Source organism: Schistocerca serialis, chromosome 1 (assembly GCF_023864345.2).
Source record: "Schistocerca serialis cubense isolate TAMUIC-IGC-003099 chromosome 1, iqSchSeri2.2, whole genome shotgun sequence".
Lineage (NCBI taxonomy): Eukaryota > Metazoa > Arthropoda > Insecta > Orthoptera > Acrididae > Schistocerca > Schistocerca serialis.
In genome coordinates, this window is record NC_064638.1 from 937852580 (window position 1) to 937875254 (window position 22675).

At 43.5% G+C, this 22675-nt stretch overlaps 1 pseudogene; it reads left to right on the forward strand.

The window, feature by feature from the left end:
- The window catches only part of LOC126450161 (mitochondrial-processing peptidase subunit beta-like), an 82401-nt pseudogene extending 60701 nt beyond the window's left edge, over window positions 1–21700 (forward strand).
- The last annotated feature ends 975 nt before the right edge of the window (window positions 21701–22675 follow it).

Sequence of the window (22675 nt, forward strand, 5' to 3'; positions counted from 1 at the left end):
AACCTTTGTAGAAGCGGGAGGAAGCAGGATAGTGGCTTACTTTTCTGGGACCATACGCTCTCCAAAATTTTAGCAGTAATCCACTTTAAATCAGTCCACACACATACCACCAGGTAATTAACGGATGGGACTGCAGGCAGTGATTTTCCGATTTTCCGACGATCATGTTGCATTTCCATCTCTTTATGCGCAGAACGCTATATTTATTACGTTGATGGTCAACTTGCAATCCCTGCGCCTACCCTCGATCCACTACGCGTCTTTCTGAACTCTGTTACAATTTCTTGGCGTTACACTTTCCTGTATGCGACAGAATCGTCTGCGAGCAGCCTCAAGTAGCTTCTGAAGATATCCGCTAGGTACATATTTTGTAATTATTAATTAGACACTGTGGTGCGACACCCGCCCGTTTATTAAACTTCTGTACTTGATATGCCGTTGATGTTCTGCATAACCAATAGAAAAAAACGTGGAATAGAGAAAAAACATGTGAGTTACCGAAGAAATAGATATTTTCAGGCGATATAATGGGGTTTTTGTGGCCACTGGGTTCGAAGTTACTCACACTGTACGGCCTGCTAAAATTACACTTGCAACCCGTCGTTATCTCAATAATCGAAACACTGACTACCTAGGTATTCGTCTAAATTATTGGCGTCTATTGCCCGTCGCTGTGAATATCATATCACTAATTCTAGAAAACTTATTGACGTTACAAATAAAGTGGGAATGGGCGCATGCGATTTTATGATAAGTTTCGATGTGCTATCTCTACTACGACGTTTCATTTTACACACATCGAATTTGCTTTCCATCGTATGCACCTCAAAAATCGCCAGTTAGTTCTGGTCCACTAGCTTTCTATATAGTGGAAAATAAATATTATCAAATAATATTAGAGGAAGTCATAGAAATATGGAATACGATTTTGTTTTTCGTACACAAATATCGCAGATTTTCACATTAAGCAAACAAAATATCTGTAGCTCATGCTGTGTGATGTATTGTAATGCTTCCTATTTTTTTCGAATACATACTACATAAGGAACATTTGTAAATCATGCTTAACACGAAGTTTGACATTTTTGACTCATCAGATTTTTTAGTAAAAATAAAGTTTGTTAAAGTTAAAGCAACTAATGGAGAATCTAATAATTCATTGTCAAAGTAAACACTACAAAACATGATAACACAGTAGAAAAACAGGGACTATACGATTTTCAGTTATTAAATACGCTAACATTTTCTCTTGTGAAACCTAGAGATCTGCGAATGAGGTTGCTGTGGATTTTGGAATGTAATATCCTTTTTGCGCCACTTCAAGAAATGGCGTAACCACCCTCTCCCAGCCTGTTCCCCAAAAATGAATTCTGGATATTATTGGCCTCGGCAAACTGAAACGCTGTCAGTTGAGAGATCCTTTCGGGTAAGTACAAAAAAATTAGTTTCCATTGTCGTGCTGTATTCAATCACTTGTTATTCCTGTTCGTTAGACAGAACAGTTTTTCGCCCAAGTTCGGTCTTTGTGACTAAATCAGCCGGTAAATCTGATTGTAACACCCTGCATAGAGTGACCCTGGGAACTTCGAAGGTTTTTGCACCTTCAAGTAGTCCATCTTCTTTTCTCTAACCTTTTTAATTGCTGTTTGCATGGCAGACTAATCTCATTGTTTTCTTGCTCGTGAAGTCATTTCTGAAACAATGCCTGTAAATGAAACTGTTTGTGAAAGTACGGTACAAATACGGAATATTAGTATTACTTAGTAGTGACACAGACATCTTAAAATTCACAAACGCAGATAAAATCGAAAATTAAATTTAAATAGGCAACACACACGCCATTTCATAGCTTAATGTATTAGCTAAATTTCTGTTTAGGAAACACATTAATAATTTACGTATTATGACAAGAATGAAACTGAAAACCACCAACCTATAATAATTGTTCCTCCTATTGAATTTATTAAAACAGCTTCACTCACTTGCAGTGACTGCCAATGCTATATGAATGCATCTCAAAGCAGCATTTTCAAGTAGCTCACCAGAGTACAGCACTCACATGGCAAGAAGCCGTAGTATTTCATATTACTACCTCTTTTCCATACTTGTACCTCTTTCTGTGTTAATATCATTAAACAGTATTATTGATATAATATTAATATAACTAAAATATAATATACTTAAATAATATTTAAAATAATATACATATAATGTATCAATAGCATAAAATAATATAATATAATGATAAAATAATAATAATATTAGTGTAATATAATTAAATAATATTATTAAGTTACAATTATATTTCCTTTTGTCGCCCACCATGGCCAATATTTTCATTGAAAATATGAACAACTCTCTTCTTGATTTCGTCGTTACGTTGATGATAACTTTCTGATACGTCCCCATGGCAGGAGCACGTTGAACGTTTTATTGATCAGGTGGCTACCATATGTACTAACAAAAAATGTATGGAGAAGGGAGGAAAGCATTCCTGTTTAAACGTTTAGTGAAGCAGAAATATGGTTGGCTTGGCCACTTTGTACATCATAAATTGTCGATGCAGCTCACTACCTCAACAGGTACAGTTCCTATTTACTTGCAAAAAAGAGAGCTGTACTGATTACCATAATTCAAAGAACTAAAATGACATCTTACTAGAACCATGTCGGTACTGAAATAAACCAGCTTGCATCTCTGTTAAGGCAAAATGACCACGGGCACAAACAAGGTCAGGTCACCACTCATTCGGTCGGTCTACATACTGCATCAGTCGGCGATGCCCACGTTTCATGGAGGAGCATCGACTAAAACCAATCACATAGAGAACAGGCAAGGCATTAAGTCGTTTTTGGGCCGCTTAAGAAAATCAAGGAGATGCTGCTCCCTATTAGGAGCGTCATGACCGCAGAGTCCCAGGTCATTGCAATGTACCATGTGATTATCATTCTAAGCGGTCGACGTGAATATGCTTCCCACGTAACAACACCGAACGCTTTTTCTGAAAACTACTTAGAGAAAACCACTCATGACGGAACTACAACAGATCTGATAGTAATAAATAGACCTGAACTATAACTGCATTTTAGTCTTGACCGCAGTTGCCGGCCTTGGTGACCGAGCGGTTCTAGGCGCTTCAGTCCGGAACCGCGCGACCGCTACGGTCGCAGGTTCGAATCCTGCCTCTGGCATGGATGTGTGTGATGTCTTTAGGTTAGTTAGGTTTAAGTAGTTCTAAGTTCTAGGGGACTGAAGACCTCAGATGTTAAGTACCACAGTACTCATAACAATTTGAACCACTTTTTGACCGCAGTTCTTTATTAACGTCACAAAATCTTAAGCGTTTCGGCATTCTGTGATTTTCAAAGGACACTAAAAATATAAGTACAGAGTATGTTTTTGAAATAACGTGAAGCGTAAGTTGAAGAATAAAAAACAGGGTTTCAGTGCTGAATGTATTACAAAATCGTCTCTTCAACTACAATAAAGCTGCACAGACTGATTTAAAATATATTTATTAGTTATAAAGCAACTACGAACACTAGGCCCACACAAGTGAATAATTTAGTATTAGAGATGTTCTAGCTGATCTTCAAAACTGGTGGTCCGAAGGAGTTTGTCGTGCGAAGTATACTATAAGAGGCAATAAAAAATTTCTATTTGAGGGTGCTGATGCAGCGTATATGCAACGTAGCGCGACTGCCATGCTGGTATATAAGCATCGTCATGTTGACAAAGGATTAATGACGCATTCGTGTCACTCTGACGTGAATGCAGTAAATGCGGAAACGTGAACTATGGCGACATTATTACCAGATACATCCAAACAAGCCAAATGGACTGTTATTCTGTTTTTAGCTGCCGAAGGTCAAACACCGGTACACATTAATCGGAGAATGAAGAATGTGTATGAGGCAGCACGTCTCTCTAAAACTACCGTTGTGGAAAGGTGCGCGACAAGGAGTGGTTGGTTGGTTTGTGAGATTGAAGGGACCAGACTCGACAAGGAGTGCTCCTGTTTTATGATAACACACATCATCACAAATATCGTAACGCAGAAGTTACGCCAACTCAAGTGGGAGATGCTCGAGCACCCGCCCTGTAGTTCTGATCTCTCTCCTAATGCGATTACCACGTTGTCGATGCCTTAAAAAGGGCTTTGAAAGATCGACGATTCCTGTAGGAAGTAGGAGGCAGTTACAGATTTCGTCACGCAGCAGAACACGGTGCTTTATCATACGGGTAACTTCAACCTGTTGCACCGGTTAGATGATTGCCCCAGTGCTCAAGGAGATTTTACCTGATTGGCTTACCGATTCTGGACTGTACGGTTTTCGAACGGAAATTGTTTGGTCGCCCTTACAGAATATTACGCCAGTCTCTTGTGTTTCTCATTCATCAAATAATTACTTAATCTGAGACAAGTCTGAGTTTTTAATATAGGCTACCAGGGCATTAACTTACAGGGTTACAATTATTGAACTATATGGAATAAAATCGTCGCAACTCCTGAACGGTTTGTGTAAGGACGTTCAAACTGCAGCGGTTGTCCGCAGGGCATGATGGGAATTGTATGGTTTGGTTTAGCGACGAAACCCACTTTCATTTGGATGGGTTCGTCGATAAGCAAAATTGGCGCATTCGAGGGACTGAGATATCGCATTTCGTGGTCGAGAAGCCTCTTCATCCTCAACGGGTGACTGAGTGGTATGCCGTGCCCAGTCGCGGAATAATTGGTAGATTTTCTTTGATGGTACGGTGACTACCGAACGGTACGTGAAGGTTTTGGAAGACGATTTCACCCCCATTATCCAAAGTGGCCCTGATTTTGACAAGATGTGGTTCATGCAAGACGGATCTCGACCCCACTGAAGCAGGAGAGCGTTTGATGTCATGGAGGAGCACTTTCGGGACCGCATTCTGGCTCTGGGTACCGAGACGCCATTGGTATGACCTTTAATTGGCCGCCATACACTCCAGATCTCAATACCTGCGACCCCTTTTTTGGGGGGATATATTAAAGGCAAGGTGTACAGCACTAATCCCAAAACCGTTACTGACCTGAAAACAGCCATTCAGGAAGCCATCAACAGCTTCGATTTACCGACGCCCAGCGGGCCATGCAGAATTTCGCTGTTCGGCTGCGCACATCATCGTAAATAATGGCAAGCATGTCGAGCACGTCATAACATACATCCAAATATATGTAGTGACGTTTACATGTTTAATAAGGTATGTGCACTCCGTAGCTTGTAACTAACTTTTGCTTTTTTTCATATTGTTCAATAATTGCAACCCTGTGAAAAAGGAACAGCAACAGTCCCCGCTCACTTTCCTGAGCCACTTCTGCATCTGTCGATAACTCTGAGTCAAAGAGAACACGCTACATCCTCTCTATCATGAAATCCTCAGTCCAGTTATAAATTTCGTTTGGTGCCCCGTGCGAACGTAATTTCGTTAATAAGCGTTGGTGTGGTACTGAATTAAATGCTGGCAAGAAATGTAACAATCACGAACTAAGTTCATAACCATTATTTCTCAGCAGTGATACACCTATGTGCCGAATTTTTTTTTGTGATGTAATATATCCTAATGTATCGCTACATATTTAGTTAGTATAAGCTTAACTTTTTACTATGCCATATAAAATAAAGTGTAATACAGCATATCCAAATGACATGCTGTGGAAGAAACTAAAGAAGATATTTTGCAGTCACAAAAATAATTTACGGTGAATGTGTCTACGGATCAGGACTGCAAAACAGTGCGTCATCAGAAAAACTTTTTTCATATAAAACTGGAGTGCGCTACAGCATGCTCAAATGACATTCTGAGGAGAAAAAATTATCTAATAAGCGAATAACGTCTGCCATGACTATTTAATGCATATTTTTTTCCATAACGGATGCAGTTGAATTCTGTCACTGTTCCTTTATGCGGTGTAGCATGATAAAGGTGATTTTATTTAACACACGACCGATTTAGGGCTTGAGGCTGTCTTCAGCTGGTTTTCATTCATGTACAAGTCCCACACTCAGTATTGGATATCACTGTTTAAATTAAAAACAATGTGATGGTGACTAAATATGACTCTTCTGAAGGTGGCTAAGTGACATATGTTGCAATATGTTATAGTACTTCCATAGCTAACATGTCCATATCGTTTTCATATTACATTTGTCACATTTTTTACCAAAGTATTCCCTTTTTCACACGTTAACTGTATCTTAGTCAACCTGCTAATTATCGCTGCTTCAGTATTATGTCTTTGATAAAGTGGTGGCGCTTTAGATGTTAATAACTTCAGAAGTCCGTGCACTCGCAATATCCAACGTTTATACATTGGGAAACAGAGGTTATGGTCAAAGAGCTAAGGGCAGAGAAGGACAGAGATATTAAACCTACAGATACACGAAAGATATTACAAATTATGAAAATGAAATTTTTACATGACTGTGGAACCACACCGTCACTTATAATTTACAGAATTATTTGATGTTAAATAGACATTTTCTTTCTCTTTTTTTCAAAAACATGCTAGATGTGAGGGGACCATGAGTTACAATTCGTGTATTACGTATTAAACCGGAGACCTAGAAACGACGGAGAGGCTTCGTCCCGCAGTAGCCCTCAGTGGTTCACAGCCCCACAACAGGTCACAGCAGTATACGCACCCCACCGCCGCCCGGCGCCGAACCCAGGATTATTGTGAGGTTCGGACCCCAGTGCACGCCACCAGGAATGTCTCATACCAGACGAGTGTAACGCCAAATGTTTGCGTGGTAGAGTAATTCTGGTGTACACGTACATGGAGACCGTGTTTGCGCAGCAATAGCCGACGTAGTGTAACTGAGGCGGAATAAGGCGAACCAGCCCGCATTTGCCGAGGCAGAGGGAAGATCGCCTTAAAAACCATCCACAGGCTTGCCGCACACCGGACCTTGACACTAATCCGCCGGGCGGATTCGTGCCGGGGACCGGCACGCTTTCCCGCTCGGGAAGCAGCGCATTAGACCGCGCGGGTAGCCGGGCGGACACATGAGTTACAGTTCGTTATGTTCAAAATATTTTATTAAAGATCTGTAGAAGTGACTTGTTTACGAGGTCTACTTGTTCACTGACAATTAGATGTGTTGATCTGGAGCTAAGGGTGTAAATTTCGAGCATTTCAAGAAGATTCATTGTCTTTCCCTTGCTGACAGTGAAATTCCTTCCCGTTTGATCTATACAGAATTGTGGGCAGTTGTCACATAAAAGCTTGTAAATACCTGATATGCTGTGACATTGGCTAATTCTCGGTTGAAGTGAATGATGTGCTGTTGTGGCTCATTGTTAATGCTGCAAGATATCTGACTACCACTATTACGAAAAAGATTAGCTACTTGGCATGAAATTCTTCCTATAAACGGTTGCAAGCAAATATGTATATTTTCTCTTGTGAAATTTTTGTATATCCGAGTGTGTAACAACTTTATACTTCTTTGACCTAAGCTCTTTGACAATAAGCTCTGTTTTCCAATGTAAACACGTTGAATGTTGTGAGTGCATGTGCTTTCGAAGTCATAACATCTAAAGCGCCACTACTTTATCAAAGACATAACATGGAATGATCGATAATTAGCATGGTGATTAAAAATGTGATAAATGTAGTGTGAAAATAATATGGATACATGGTTGTACGTAAGTACCATAATATTTTGCATCACATGTCGCTTACCATTTCCGAGAGTTTCATTTGTGTCTATTTAGTCATCATCAAATTATTTGCTTTTTATTTAAACAGTTATCTCCAACACTGAGTATGGAAACATGGGAATGAATGTAAAGCACCTGAAGATGGGCACAAGCCGGATACTGATCGTATGTTACCTTCTATTATTTTACACTCTGTGACCATTTATGATCAGTCATTGTATTTAAAAGACGCCGGTAACCAGCTCTGACCAGCAAGTGAATCTTGTCCTCCCAAGGAACCAGTCCGGTTCGAAAACAGGGACGTCTGTTTGTATTTTTACTTTTCATTAAGAAATTATCATTGTAAACGACGTTGTTATCCAGCTTTCAATTATACGTTGCTGTGGATGTCATTCTTCTATCAAACCGGACCCGGTTTGAATCGTCGGTCGTAATTTTGTGTTTTTTAATTTATATAACGAACGTTTCTTTGTACTTTAGACTCTTGTCATTGTTGTATTGTCAAAATTGCATTAATGATTGGTTAACATTGTTGTAGCTGCTGCTGTCTGTCTGGTGTTCCCCTTTTAATGTTTTTATTTTATATTTATAACTTTCGTTTGTACGTCGAACTCTTTTCATTGTTTACTGTGTAAATTGAACGAAATTAATATGGCACTGTCGTACCAACTGTTAGCTGTATGGTCTTTGGTGTCGAAGGACAAAAGTAAATAAATTAATAAATAAATAAACTGAGAAGCTACTTGAGTGAGAAGTAACGTCTCCGAGGTCGAGAAAGCCGGCAACGACCAAGACAGCCATAGAGCTGACCCCACGCCCCTTCATACCGCATGCAATGATGTCATTGGTAGAGGGTGACACGGCAGTCGATCGACCCGATCACAGATAGGGCCCCCAGCTTTGTTTTTATTTTTACAAACACATAGGCATAAAAACGTGTCAGTCCCAATCTTATTTCCAATAATTATTACTTAAAATATGTTTTCATTTTCTATAAATGTAGTAAAATACGAGTATCTACTGATGATGGCACGAATGTGCCTGAAAATGTTTTGGCATTCATAAAAATATTTTTTTGTGGGCCTGAATAACCATAAGTTATTCCAGACGTTATTCATATAGTCTAGCATAATACAAAAGAAAAAATGGCTCTGAGCACTATTGGACTTAACTTCCGAGGTCATCAGTCCCCCTAGAACTTAGAACTACTTAAACCTAACTAACCTAAGGACATCACACACATCCATGCCCGAGGCAGGATTCGAACCTGCGACCGTAGCGGTCACGCGGTTCCAGACTGTAGCGCCTAGAACCGCTCAGCCACACCGGTCGGCAATACAAAAGATTACGGGAAAGTACTCTTTTGGCATAATTTTACTGAATCACAAACAAGATAACAACAGGTACGGCACTCTACTTGGGTTCCTGTGTAGCGTACTTTTACTGCCTAGCAAAGCATGTCGGTGTGCGTTTCACACAGGTCGTGTTGCAGGGACTTTTTGGCACGTCGTCCGGTGCCGTCTCCCTCACTGTGAGGCGTTAAACTCGCCCACAGAGTTGGTGCGGCCGCCCCACTTTCCGCTGTGTAATCACAGCGGAGCCACAGCTGACCCGGTTTCCGAAAACAGGCCACGCTGTTTGCCGCGCACAGGCAAACGTCCGACACAGGCAGCGAGGGCCTCCTTAACAGGTCCTTGTTCAGAGGAGATAACGTCTGTTACCATCGGGTAATACTTGTAGTACACTACCGGCCTTTAAAATTGCTACACCAAGAGGAAATGCAGATGATAAACGGGTATTCATTGGACAAATATATTATACTAGAACTGACATGTGATTACATTTTCAGGCAATTTGGGTGCATAGATCCTGAGAAATCAGTACCCAAAACAATCACCTCTGGCCATAATAACGGCCTTGATACGCCTCGGCATTGAGTCAAACAGAGCTTGGATGGCGTGTACAGGTACAGCTGCCCATGCAGCTTCAACACGGTGCCACAGTTCATCAAGAGTAGTGACTGGCGTATTGTGACAAGCCAGTTGCTCGGCCACCATTGACCAGACGTTTTCAATTGGTGAGAGATCTGGAGAATGTGCTGTAGAGGGGAGCAGTCGAACATTTTCTGTATCCAGTAAGGCCCGTACAGGACCTGCAACATGCGGTCGTGCATTATCCTGCTGAAATGTAGGGTTTCGTAGGGATCGAATGAAGGGTTGAGCCACGGGTCGTAACACATCTGAAATGTAACGCCCACTGTTCAAAGTGTCGTCAATGCGAACAAAAGGTGACCGAGACGTGTAATCAATGGCACCCCATACCATTACGCCGGGTGATACGCCAGTATGGCGATGACGAATACACGCTTTCAACGTGCGTTCACCGCGATGTCGCCAAACATGGATGCGACCATCATGACGCTGTAACCAGAACCTGGATTATTCCGAAAAAAATGACGTTTTGCCATTCGTGTACCCAGGTTCGTCGTTGAGTACACCATCGCAGGCGCTCCTGTCTGTGATGCAGCGTCAAGGGTAACTGCAGCCATGGTCTCCGAGCTGATAGTCCATGCTGCTGCAAACGTCATCGAACAGTTCGTGCAGATGGTTGTTGTCTTGCAAACGTCCTCATCTGTTGACTCAGGGATCGAGAAGTGGCTGCACGATCCGTTACAGCCATGCGGACAAGATTCCTGTCATCTCGACTGCTAGTGATACGAGGCCGTTGGGATCCAGCACGGCGTTCCGTATTATCCTCCTGAACCCACCGATTCCATATTCTGCTCACAGTCATTGGATCTCTACCAAAGCGAGCCGCAGTGTCGCGATACGATAAACCGCAATCGCGATAGGCTACAATCCGGCCTTTATCAAAGTCGAAAACGTGATGGTACGCATTTCTCCTCCTCACACGAGGCATCACAACAACGTTTCACCAGGCACCGCCGGTCAACTGCTGTTTGTGTATGAGCAATCGGTTGGAAACTTTCCTCATGTCAGCACGTTGTAGGTGTTGCCACCCGCGCCAACCTTGGGTGAATGCTTTGAAAACCTAATCATTTGCATATCACAGCGTCTTCTTCCTGTTGGTTAAATTTCGCGTCTGTAGCACGTCATCTTCGTGGTGTAGCAATTTTAATTGCCAGTAGTGTAGCTTGAAATGTAGTCAACCATGTTTTCAGCTATCTTAACCCTAACAGGGCGTTATGCACAGACCACAAGGTAGCGCACAGGACACGCTATCGGCACGCTCAGCTAACTACGTGTCAATAGTGAAAGCTAAAAAATCTTGTCACACAACGAACTTCACACCTAGAGGGCTACTTTCTGTTGTCAGTTTCTATACAAGAAAATGTCATCTCATTTTCTCCTCGTACAGTGAAATTTCCTCCTACTATGTATTCCAGTAAAAATAATTTTCAGGTATGGTAGCCATATATATAAACAGCTAGTTTTCATTTCATCATTTGATCAATCAAGTACTTTATGTCGACAGATAACAATAAAAAAAATGAACACCTGTTATGTCTGAGGGCACCTTCTTCTTCCAGCGGAAACTGCACATATCCGTGCTCAGTCACTACTGATTGTTGCTGCTGTGAAACAATTCAATGCACAGTTGACTAGGTGGTTATCCATTCGCCGGTTACGCGGGTCGTAGGTATATTATTTCTGTGAGATTTATTGGAGCAAGATTAGGCTACAAGTGGCTAGGTGTATGTATGCCTAAACTGTCTTTCTTGACGTCACATGTCTCGCGAACGTGTAATCGATAGCAAAAATTTTATCAGTGGAGCAGTATTGAAGAAGAGTGCTGAAAAAAGTTATCGATCGCCTTACACGACAGAAATGAAATCAGACCTAAATCAACATTTGGAAGAACCATTTTCAGTAATTAAAGTCCGACGTGCAAGCTAAACATCCACAAAGTTAAGCAATTTCCGAAACTCCACGAACGCATTGTTGCAGCAAAAATGCTACCGAGGTAACGCAACACGGATCACTGACGACTATAGCAGAGAAATACGAACCCATAGGTGGCTTTTTGTATGTTTCCAACAACAGTTTAAATTAATTAATGGCGAAAGTCGAAGAACTATATACCAATTTCCTATTATTGGCATCATACAGACTTTGTGATTTTGTGGACCAGATTTTTTTGGGAGTCCATCGCCTTATTATTGCTTTCCTAGGATCACTTACGGCTCACTTTATTTTGGCATTTTAGATGCCTAACTGCATCATACTGTACTTCTTACGTGTTTGACGAGTACATTGATATTTTAATCCCTTATGACCCATTCCGGTATTTGCAGTAATATTATCCACCATTTGCGTACAGATTTTGTACAGACCTACATAAGTTTTCACTGGAAACAAAACTAAAATTGTCCAAATTAAATCCATAACGGATTGCAGTAATTTTTCAAGTGGTAATCCAATGTTAAATCAACCATTACCTTAAGTTTGTCTATAACTTCGATAGTCAAACATAAAGCATTACCATTTGCCACAAATTTTCTTGCTAGGTCCCTTCCGTAATCTATCGACTTCGTGTTGTAACCTTAACCGTACATAAGGTAACAGTATTCTCGTGCGAGGACAATGATGGTGAAGTTAAGTTGCTTCTGGTCTTGGGAAGTTACAGCGTTACATGGCCTCTTACTTGTTAGTTTACCCAGGGAGACCCCTAAATCTAAAAACTATTGAATTCTGTGTATTGCGAAACGCGTGGTCTCTTTACAAGGTAATTCGTTCGGCTTGTTACTAATATTTTCTTTTCAGCGTGTATAGCGTTGCCAATACTCCCATACGACTCGAAACGTGTGTAATACGAAAAACAAGTCGTATTTGTAAAGAACACATTTCCATTGTCTCATGGTACGAGCTGTAATGAGACACTGTAAATCAGTAGTTCCTTCGATCAGAACATTCATCAAGCAGCACTGTTTAACCTCTGAAATTCGCTATTGACTGAGTCGACTACGTGTATGAAAGGTGACCCGCAATTCGCTTGTGCTATTTAGTTTCTTTTGTCCAAAGAGAAGGAAGTCTAGTGAAATGATTACTTTAGAAACAAGTATTATTGATGTACCGAAGGGGAATTTTTATCTCATCATCTGGGCGTCATTTGTAATATCTACAAGAAATTAAGAACACGTTCATTATCATAAAACATCGTTATGTGAAATTATAAAAGGTCTATTTATGTTGCTATGGGTCATGCATTGTCTACTGCATGGAATTCTGCGTGTCTATTAGTAACGCTGTAGAGTTCGATGATAAAAGTAATTTGGTGTAACATGCCTGTGCTTCCGAAGACCCGGAATTTCTTTTTAAATCGACGTAGAAGAAAAATCTCACTTATTTGTATAGATATTTCGCAGCGTTATCTTGTTTGCCTTTGTGCGTTTGAAGTACTGATAGAAGACGTGTAAGTTGCATAATGGTGATAGCACGAAATATCCAATTGATAAGTACATATCTCAACCTCGTTACGGTTTTTTAACCATCTTCCTGTAAATGTTACATAACCCTCAATCATTGATTAGGGTCTTACGAATATTGACAATAGGTGCAGACAGGTAAAAAGCGAAACTTCCTGGCAGATGGAAACTGTGAGATACCGGAACTCGAACCCTGGACGAGAATGCGAAGTCGCGTCGTAAGTAAAGCTGTGAGGTCGTGTCGTGGCGCGTGCTTCGGTAGCTCAGTTCGTTCATAACGGCTTCCGTGTTTGCAACAGAAGATAGTGGTGGTTTAACCGCTACAGTTGGTTTGTGGATTAATGCGGGATCGCGTTATGAGACAGACAGTACGAATGGTCTAGCTCACTTTTTGGAGCATATGGCATTTGAAGGCGCATTGAAAAGATCTCAGACGGATTTAGAACTTGAGATTGAGAATATGGGTGCCCACCTTAAAGCATACACGTCCCTTGAACAAACTGTGTTTTATGCAATGTGCCTCGCAGAGGAGGTTCCCAAATGTGTTGAAATACTTTCTGATATCATATTGAATTCCCGGCTGGGAGAACAAGAGATTGAGAGGGAGAGAGATGTTATTCTCCGTGAAATGCAAGAAGTGGAAATTAATTTGCAGGAAGTAGTGTTTGATCACTTGCATGCAACAGCGTATCAGGGCACAGCACTGGGCAGAACAATTCTGGGCCCTACGAAAAACATCTAATCTATATCTCGTCAAGATTTATCAGACTTTATAAAGACCCGTTACAAGCCTCCAAGGATGGTTATGTATGGTGCAGGTGCAATAAACTCATGACGACTTAGTAAAATTGACAGAGAAAAATTTTAGCAGCCTTAGTGGCTCTTACAGTGGCGAAATTCCCATTCCAACCCCATGCAGGTTTACTGGATCGGAGATCCGTGTGAGGGATGATTCAATCCCACATGCACATGTTGCAATTGCTGTAGAGGCTTGTGGATGGGCAGATGCAGACAACATTCCATTGATGGTTGCTAATACCTTAACTGGTGCATGGACAAGAACACAGGGAGCTGGAGTCAACAATTCATCACGCTTAGCAGCAGCTGCAGCACAAGATAACCTAGCACATACTTTCCAGTCATTTAACACTTGCTACAAAGACACAGGTCTTTGGGGCATATATTTTGTGTGTGACCCACTGAAATGTGAAGATATGATGTACAATATTGAAACTGAATGGATGCGTATATGTACAGAAGTAAAGCCGGCGGCACACGGACCGTGCTGTCGAACGTTAACGTTGAGCGTGCCGAGTTCAACGTGCCGCTGAACGCTCAGAAACGATGCGACTTGTACATACGGTACGTGGGCCCCAACGTGGTATACGCCATCGCAACGCACTAGTTGAGGGATGTTTCTAGTTCGTAATCACACTGTTCACTCAACGGGCGCGCTTAAAATTCCCGCGTTAGCTCTATTAAAACGCACATTTCCTCCATCGTCCACGAAAAGGAAAGTACCATGTCCAATCAATAAGGACACAGGCTTATAAAAGTTCCATTACAAACAGTGCGGTACAAATTTGGAATACTTCTCCGCATAAGATAAACATTATTTCATCATTCCCATATTTTAGTAAAATCCCACGATCAGTCTTACTTGATCACCGTTCCTACCCAGTAGCAGAATCTTTGCAACATGTGAATTACGAAGCGTAAAAGAAAAAGGAGCAAAATATCTTTATACAAATAGCGCAAGCTGTCCTGCAATTAAGCCAATCGAACTAAGTCACTCTTCAAAAAAAGGTGAACTTATATTTACATAACATCAAATATTATAGCATATACTTACATTAAACTAATAATAAAGTATCAGAACTAAATAAAAACGCGAATGTTAGGAAAAAAAATTTGTAAGGATTGGGTCGCGAACCACTGCCCCCCCTTTTTTTTTTTTTTTTTTACTGTGTGCCCGACCGAGACTTGAACTCGGGACCTTTGCCTTTCGCGGGCAAGTGCTCTACCAACTTTTTTTTTTACAAGGCAGCAAAAGCGGCCAAAAATTTAATTTTCAAAAACTAACACTTGACTTGCTGTGTTCCTTCCTTGGTGACTGCAACAACTTAGAAGCTTCACTTTATATATATATATATATATATATATATATATATATATATATATATATATATATATATATATATATATGAAGGAAGGTAAGAGAAAGGAGAAACAGAAACCTTTATTATTCACAAAATAAACATAGTACGTCCTGACACATGATAACTGTCCTGGAAGGAACCTCGCTGCCGTCCTACCATGCAGCATGAAATAACAACAAAATCAAAATGGGGCCACTTCCGGCACCCTAAAGAAAAGTATTTATGGATATGAAAACAAAATTTGAAGTGCATCCAATTGCTAACTGTTCAAGCGTGAGTTTTTCATAGGTCGCATACTCGCATAGTGTTCTTAGTCGATCACATTACTTGGTCGGTTTCACAACGAAAGCACCGCCGCTCATCTTTGCGCACCCGGCACACCCCAAGTATATGGCGGGTCCGCAAATACCGTTACCAGGAAATTGGCATACCAATCCTTGTACTTTTGTAGCCGTAATAGTTTCGTGTGTCCATCTTGATAGTATTGCCAGTAATCCAGGACGTTCAGTAAGTTCGTACGTGTGTCTCTATAGATGTAATGGACCGTCATACCTGTGATCCACGCCACTACATTCGTCTTATGACGCGGAAAATACGTTTCCTCTGGAAAAAATACTATGTCAGAACAGACTGCTGTATAGATAGTGCGCCGCATGAACGCTATTATCTTTCTTGCGAGAGTCCAGACAGCCAATGCCTCGCCGCAGACCAGTCGATGGTCGTCCGTATCCAGCACGCCGCATTGCTGACACAAGGGCGAATCCGCCAAATGTATTGCGTACTTTTTATCATTTGTAGGGTATTTTCTGTTGACGACAATGTACATGTTGACCTGACAGATGTAGGTAGGTGGGGGTGGTGGACCGTGCGCCACACCACGTGCCAATTAACAGCTGGATGTTTGCGTTCCACCCTATTCCGGGCGATCTGTCGAAGAAGCAGATGGTACACGTCCTTCGATGTCGACTGTCGGGTCGTCGGTAAACGCTCGCGAACGTAACTGTGTTCCACGAGGAACGTGCGCACATACGTTAAAGGGGGTGATATATGGCCGACACTGACTGGAGGAAGATGCGATGTGGGTACGAGTTCTTCGATGATCGTCCCCGTAAGCGAGTGATTCCTGTTGCGCCACCGTTTGAGCATAGTATTAATATACATGGCACGCGCCTTCTCGTGCACGTTCACTAAACCAACGCCCCCCTCTCGCGCTGGGAGGGTAAGAGTGTTGTACTGTACCTTAAAGAGTTGTCCCAGGCACACATAGTACCCAAAAGCCGCCTGAATCCTCATAGCCACCGTGCGCGTCAAGGGAAGAAGGTGCGTCAGGTGGCACATCATGGGCGCGAGATAAAGGTTGACGAGTAACACTCGCTGCAGCATATCCATCGACCGTAGGGCGTTAAGTCGTACTGCCGTGCGGACTCTGAGTAACAATCTTCGGTAGTTGTCCGCAGCCGTTCTCGCTGTCTCTTTATGAAAGGTGATACCCAAACAGCGGAGGGTTTCCACCGCAGGTAAGGGTCCTTCCGTTCCTGGTTCTAGTCCACGGCCCACATGCATGAATTGTGATTTTCGGTAGTTGACCACACTTCCAGCTGCCATCCCATACGTATGTAGCCAATCCAGTGCTGTTTGAGTCTCCCTCTCATTCCTTACGAGGAACACAATATCATCCGCGTATGCTCTGCATTTGAATGATAATTGCCGTAGGGAGATCCCGCTAAGACGGCGGCGAAGGCCTGCGAGGCACGGTTCTAAGGCGATTGCATAAAGGAGGATCGACGAGGGGCAACCCTGTCTCACTGATCTTAAGATCTTAAAATACTCAGTTCTCCCTCCGTTGACCACCATCGCTGATCTGGCGCCGTGCAACAAACGCATCACAGCATTGGTCAATAATGGCGAGACACCCATCCTATTCATCACCGCCGCGAGGTACACATGATCCACGCGATCAAAAGCATGATCGAAATCTACTGCAACCATCGCCCCCCGGAGGCGGCATGCAGCCGCGAGGGCGACGACGTCACGATAGTCTCCCAAGGCTCTGTGGATATTACTGATGCCGCCAAGACAAGTCTGATCGGCATGTATTCGATTCTCCAGCGACTTTTTGATACCACTTCCCATGATGCGCATGAAGATCTTGTAGTCACTGTTAAGGAGGGTCAAGGGGCGATAATCACAAGGCCGTTTGCCACCACGGGGCTTCGGTATTGGTATCATGTGCCCTTCCGTGAATTGAATGTGAACCGGTACTTCTTGCTGCAGAAGCTCATTAAACATACATAGCCACATCGGTGCCATAATGGTCACAAAGGCACGGTAAAATTCCAACGGGAATCCGTCTGGACCTGGGGACTTGTTGCAAGCACCTCGTGTAATTGCTTCCTCCAGCTCTTCACACGTAATTTCAGATAACCCGTCCGCTTCCCCGTTCACACTCGTCGCGTCTGGGATCTCTTCCAGGACGTTCCCCAGCTCCCTCTGACCCTCCCCGTTGCTCGCATAGAATCTGCTAAAATGATCCGTGAACGCCTGTGCTATGCCCCTCTGTGTTGTAAAACGACGGCCATCGCCGAGATCGATTTCATGTATTAAATTCCTGCGTCTTCTTCGTCTTTCCTTTATCACATAATGCATCGAGGGAACCTCGTTGGGCAGGAAATCCTGCGACCTCGCGCGTATCATCGTACCTGCCATCCTCTGCGTCGCAAGTTGTACCAGCTTCGCTTTAACTCGGTGGACGGCCGTCTGGCGTTCTGGTGTAGGTGGTTGAGCTAACAGTTCCCGGAGAGCCGTAAAGTAAAACTCAGTGGTCGTGCGCTGCCATTGAGAAACTTCCTTCCCGTAACCTATTAACGTCCTCCGTAAAGCTGGCTTCGCGCACTCGATCCACCACTGCAGGACAGAACCGAAAGAATTTCGTCGACGGAGGCAGCCATGTCACGCGTCCTCCACCATGCGTCGGCATTCTGCATCTCGCAGGCGGGAGACGTTCATCTTCCAATTACCCCTCCGTCTCCACACCTGCTGTCTATTAAGGTTAACCGTACAAATATATGCCTCGTGGTCTGTAAATGCCGTCGGCCATATTTCTGCGTCCACCGTCGACGTTGCTAACGCCCTTGAAACGTAGATCCGGTCCAAACGGCCCGCGGAGTGGCTAGTAAAAAATGTATATCCTGGTTGGTTTCGATACTTCAGGTCCCATGTATCGACTAATTCCATCCCGTTGACCAGCTCCCTAAGTTCTTGGCTAGTAGTATAGTTAGGTTGTTGGTCCTTTCTATCGAGCACACAATTAAAGTCTCCGCCGAGTATGCAACCATCGTATCGTCCCTGGAACAACGGTGTAACCTCATGGGCGTAAAAATCTGCTCTGTCCCTTCTCTTATCCGAGCCTGACGGTGCGTATATGTTGATGAAACGTATTCCACCTATGGTCACGGCCGTACCACGGGCAGAAGGCAAATATTCCACTTCGTCTGCACGTATCCCTTCCTTTAATAGAATAGCTGTGCCAACGCCCCTCTCGTCACACGGGGAACAGTAAATGTCGTAACTATAAAAGTCCGAGGGGGGAAGTACCCGAACTTCTTGTAATAGTGCTATGTCTAAATCCGCAGCCTTTATCATGTCACTGAGCATCTTGATTTTTATCGGCGTCCCAATGCTATTGATGTTAACAGACCCTATCCGATAAGCTTGTTGCATGGCTGTCAACGTAGATAGGGCACCGTACGGTCGCTAATTCTTCCGTACATAGGCTGCTGTCGTACTAACGTCCCCCGCCGTACCCTCATATGGTCTGCCGTTATTCCGTGCACCCTTCCGGTCTTACACCGGGAGAGTGCGTGGGAGCAGTTCCTCTAGCATCATCAGTTCCCCACGGGGGTGGGTCTTCTGACCAGTCCCCTAGCGTCCCATCGTTGTCGTGCGGTGCAGGCGCCGTAGCCTCCTCAGTAGCCTGTTGCCGTCGATCGAGCGCCTTCGCTGTGTCTGGAGCATCGTCAGCGGTAGGTCGTGCCGCCGTCCCGCTGGCCACCGTTGCATCCACGCTAGGCAGTTCTTCTGTATCCATGGTCGTCTGTTCTGTACCCGTAAACTTCTCAGAATTGTCTGCTAGATCAGAGTGGTCGTTCTCCACCGTGAGGCGACGCTTCTTCCGGCGTTTTGGTGATCGCTGTTTACGTTGCCGGGCCTCGGAATCAGAGGTCAGCATGGTCCCCAGTTGTTCGTGGGGGACGTCGGAATCATGCGCCGCCGTATGATCGACGTCTCCAAGTGCGTTATCTGAAGGGGCCGCAAGCGGAACCGAAGAGAGGGCGTCCTGTGACTGCTGCAGGCGGTCCACCGCAACGTCGTCTTTCTGTAACTCGCCACGATCCGTCGCTATCTGTGTTTTCTGGTACGCGTCTGTCTCGCGGCCCACGTCATCGCGTAATGCGGCGACGTAAGTCATGGGGAGCACAGTCGGATGCGGCGTGAGGGGTGGATCATCCCGTGGCAGCTGTAATAACCTTCGTTGAGCACACTCAGAACGTATGTGTCCCTCCTTCCCACATCCAGAGCACGTCCTTGGTTGTCCGTCTTAAATGACAATCGCCCGACAACCGGCGATGTACAAGTATGACGGGACGTGTTTTCGGAGTTCGATCCGTATTTGTCTGACGCCATTGAGGACAGGATACGTCTTGAATGGCTGGCTCAAATGGCTCTGAGCACTATGGGACTCAACTGCTGAGGTCATTAGTCCCCTAGAACTTAGAACTAGTTAAACCTAACTAACCTAAGGACATCACAAACATCCATGCCCGAGGCAGGATTCGAACCTGCGACCGTAGCGGTCTTGCGGTTCCAGACTGCAGCGCCTTTAACCGCACGGCCACTTTGGCCGGCTACGTCTTGAAACTCGCCCATTTTTCAGCCACGTGAGATAGGACCGTTCCGTAAGGACGCAGGGCGTCTGTCACCAATTCTTCTGGCACTTCGAATGGAAGCTCAAATACGCGGATCGTTCGGAGGCCCATGCAGGCGTGTTCAACAGTTACCGCTCCAACATTCCCGTCCGAATGACAGAAACGAAGTCCTTGTCGGTGTCGAAGTAGTAGTTCGTCACATGCCGCTTCATTTATGAGCTTCACATAGACCACGCTGCTGACTATAGATAAGTGTATTCCAACTAGAACGTCAGGTTCGATTTTCACCTCGTCCCGTAAATAACGTTCGATCTCGTAAGCCTTCGGTCGAGCATATTCGTTAGCAAAACTAAATTTCAGTGTCGATTTGCGGAACGACAAAGCCATGATTCGTTCTATGTATACCGCCACACACCGCTACACACGTAACGTAAACACCTCTCGCGCAGACGTGCGGCAGGGACGTAAACACCGTCCGAACCGCTGCGCCGCCGAAGGCTGACTGTGAAAGGATTGCTACTAGACAGAGATGCTACTCATTACACTAAACTAACAATTCCACGTTCTTATTTAAAAATATTGTTTTCCCTCTCGCTAAAAACGTTAATCGTAGATAATTGTTATTAATTGCAATTTAATTATAACAAATTGTACGAAGAACCATGCATTTTGGGTGGATCTTCGGTGTGTCGCTGCCTTCATATAGCCTACTCTCATAATACGCAAGTTACAATAATTCTTTTGCCACGAATATGATGTTTTTCATTATTTTATTGGAACGAATCACACAATTAACAACGGGTTTTCCAGTGATTCTCAATTTGCTGGAGCTCACAATAGGAATATATACATACAGGCTTGAAATGAACGCCAATATGGCGCCTCACAACTCTGTACTGAAGGCAGACGGCGTGGTTGTGACGTGGGTGGCGTTGTGCCATCTCATTGGTCAACGCTCAGACGCACGCTCGGAATATCTGACATGCCAAATACTGCTCTGCACGTTCGGAAAGACTCCCGAGCGTGCTGTTCCACGCTATGACGTCAGAAACTCTGCACGCTCAACGCTCAAGGTACGGATTCACGGTCCGTGTGCCGACAGCTTAAGAGTCTGAGGTGGAACGTGCTCGTAACATGTTGAAGACAAATATCCTTTTACAGCTTGACGGGTCAACGCCTGTTTGTGAAGACATAGGAAGGCAGATGCTTCTCTATAACAGGAGGTTCCCAACTCATGAATTGATTGCTAGAATTGAATCTGTAACAGCAAAACATGTAAGAGATATTGGAATGAAGTATATATATGATCACTGCCCACCATTGGCTGCTGTTGGACCAATTGAAAATCTCCCAGACTACAACAGAATCAGGTCATCAGTGTACTGGCTGCGTGTGTTATTGCACGTTGTAGAGGTACAGTGCAGATGGAAAGAGTGAGAAGGACCTGTAAATAGGTAGCTAAATTATTTCAGAAGATCTACTCAAGTATAGTTAATATCCTTAAGCTTGTAGCCAATGTCATTACTTGTCAGAAGACCATGACTTTTGTTCATTGTGATCAATTTATTAATGAAAATAAAATATGTACATTATGTAAGTGTTAAGGTATTTTTTTAAATCACCAGGTGTTATCTTGACAAAATGGAACCTCCCATGACTTGCATTGTTGATAATGAGCTATAGAGAGAATTTTGTAAAGAAGAAAAGCTGAAGACAGAAAACTTTAGTGTACTGGGTTCTGACATTTGGGAAAAAAAAAAGTTCGTGGAGCACTGCCCGTAAAATGCACAAGTCCCACGTTCGAGTCCCTGCCTAGCACACAATTTTAATCAGCCAGGAAGTTTTGTATCAGCTTACACTCCAGTACAGAGTGAAAATTACATTTTCGAAGAAAAAAGTAAGTGACACCATTGCTGATCTCATAAAAGGTCTACCTGGAATATTGACCTCACACTGTAAAGACCGTGATCTAACATTGTGGCTATTATGTTTTAAGAAAAAAAATAGGGAAGTTATACGAAACAGTATCTGAGAAATATGTTTAAAGTCTTAAAATTACACGCCTATCTGTCTTCCTAATATCAGTGCTCCTTTCATTAACTTGGGTGGGCTCAGTGTTCACTGACGGATTTTAACTCTGCGTGTCTCTTCGGATAAGACGGCCGAGACAGTACTCGAAGTTAAGCAAATTAAATGCCAGTGCCCCACACGTACGTAAGGGAATACAGTGTGTGAGTTTGCCGTCTGTAGGTTGATTCAAATGGCTCTGAGCACTATGGGACTTAACAGCTGAGGTCATCAGCCCCCTAGAACTTAGAACTACTTAAACCTAACTAACCTAAGGACATCACACACATCCATTCCCGAGGCAGGATTCGAACCTGCGACCGTAGCGGTCGCGCGGTTCCAGACTGTAGCGCCTAGAACCGCTCCGCCACTCAGGCCGGCGC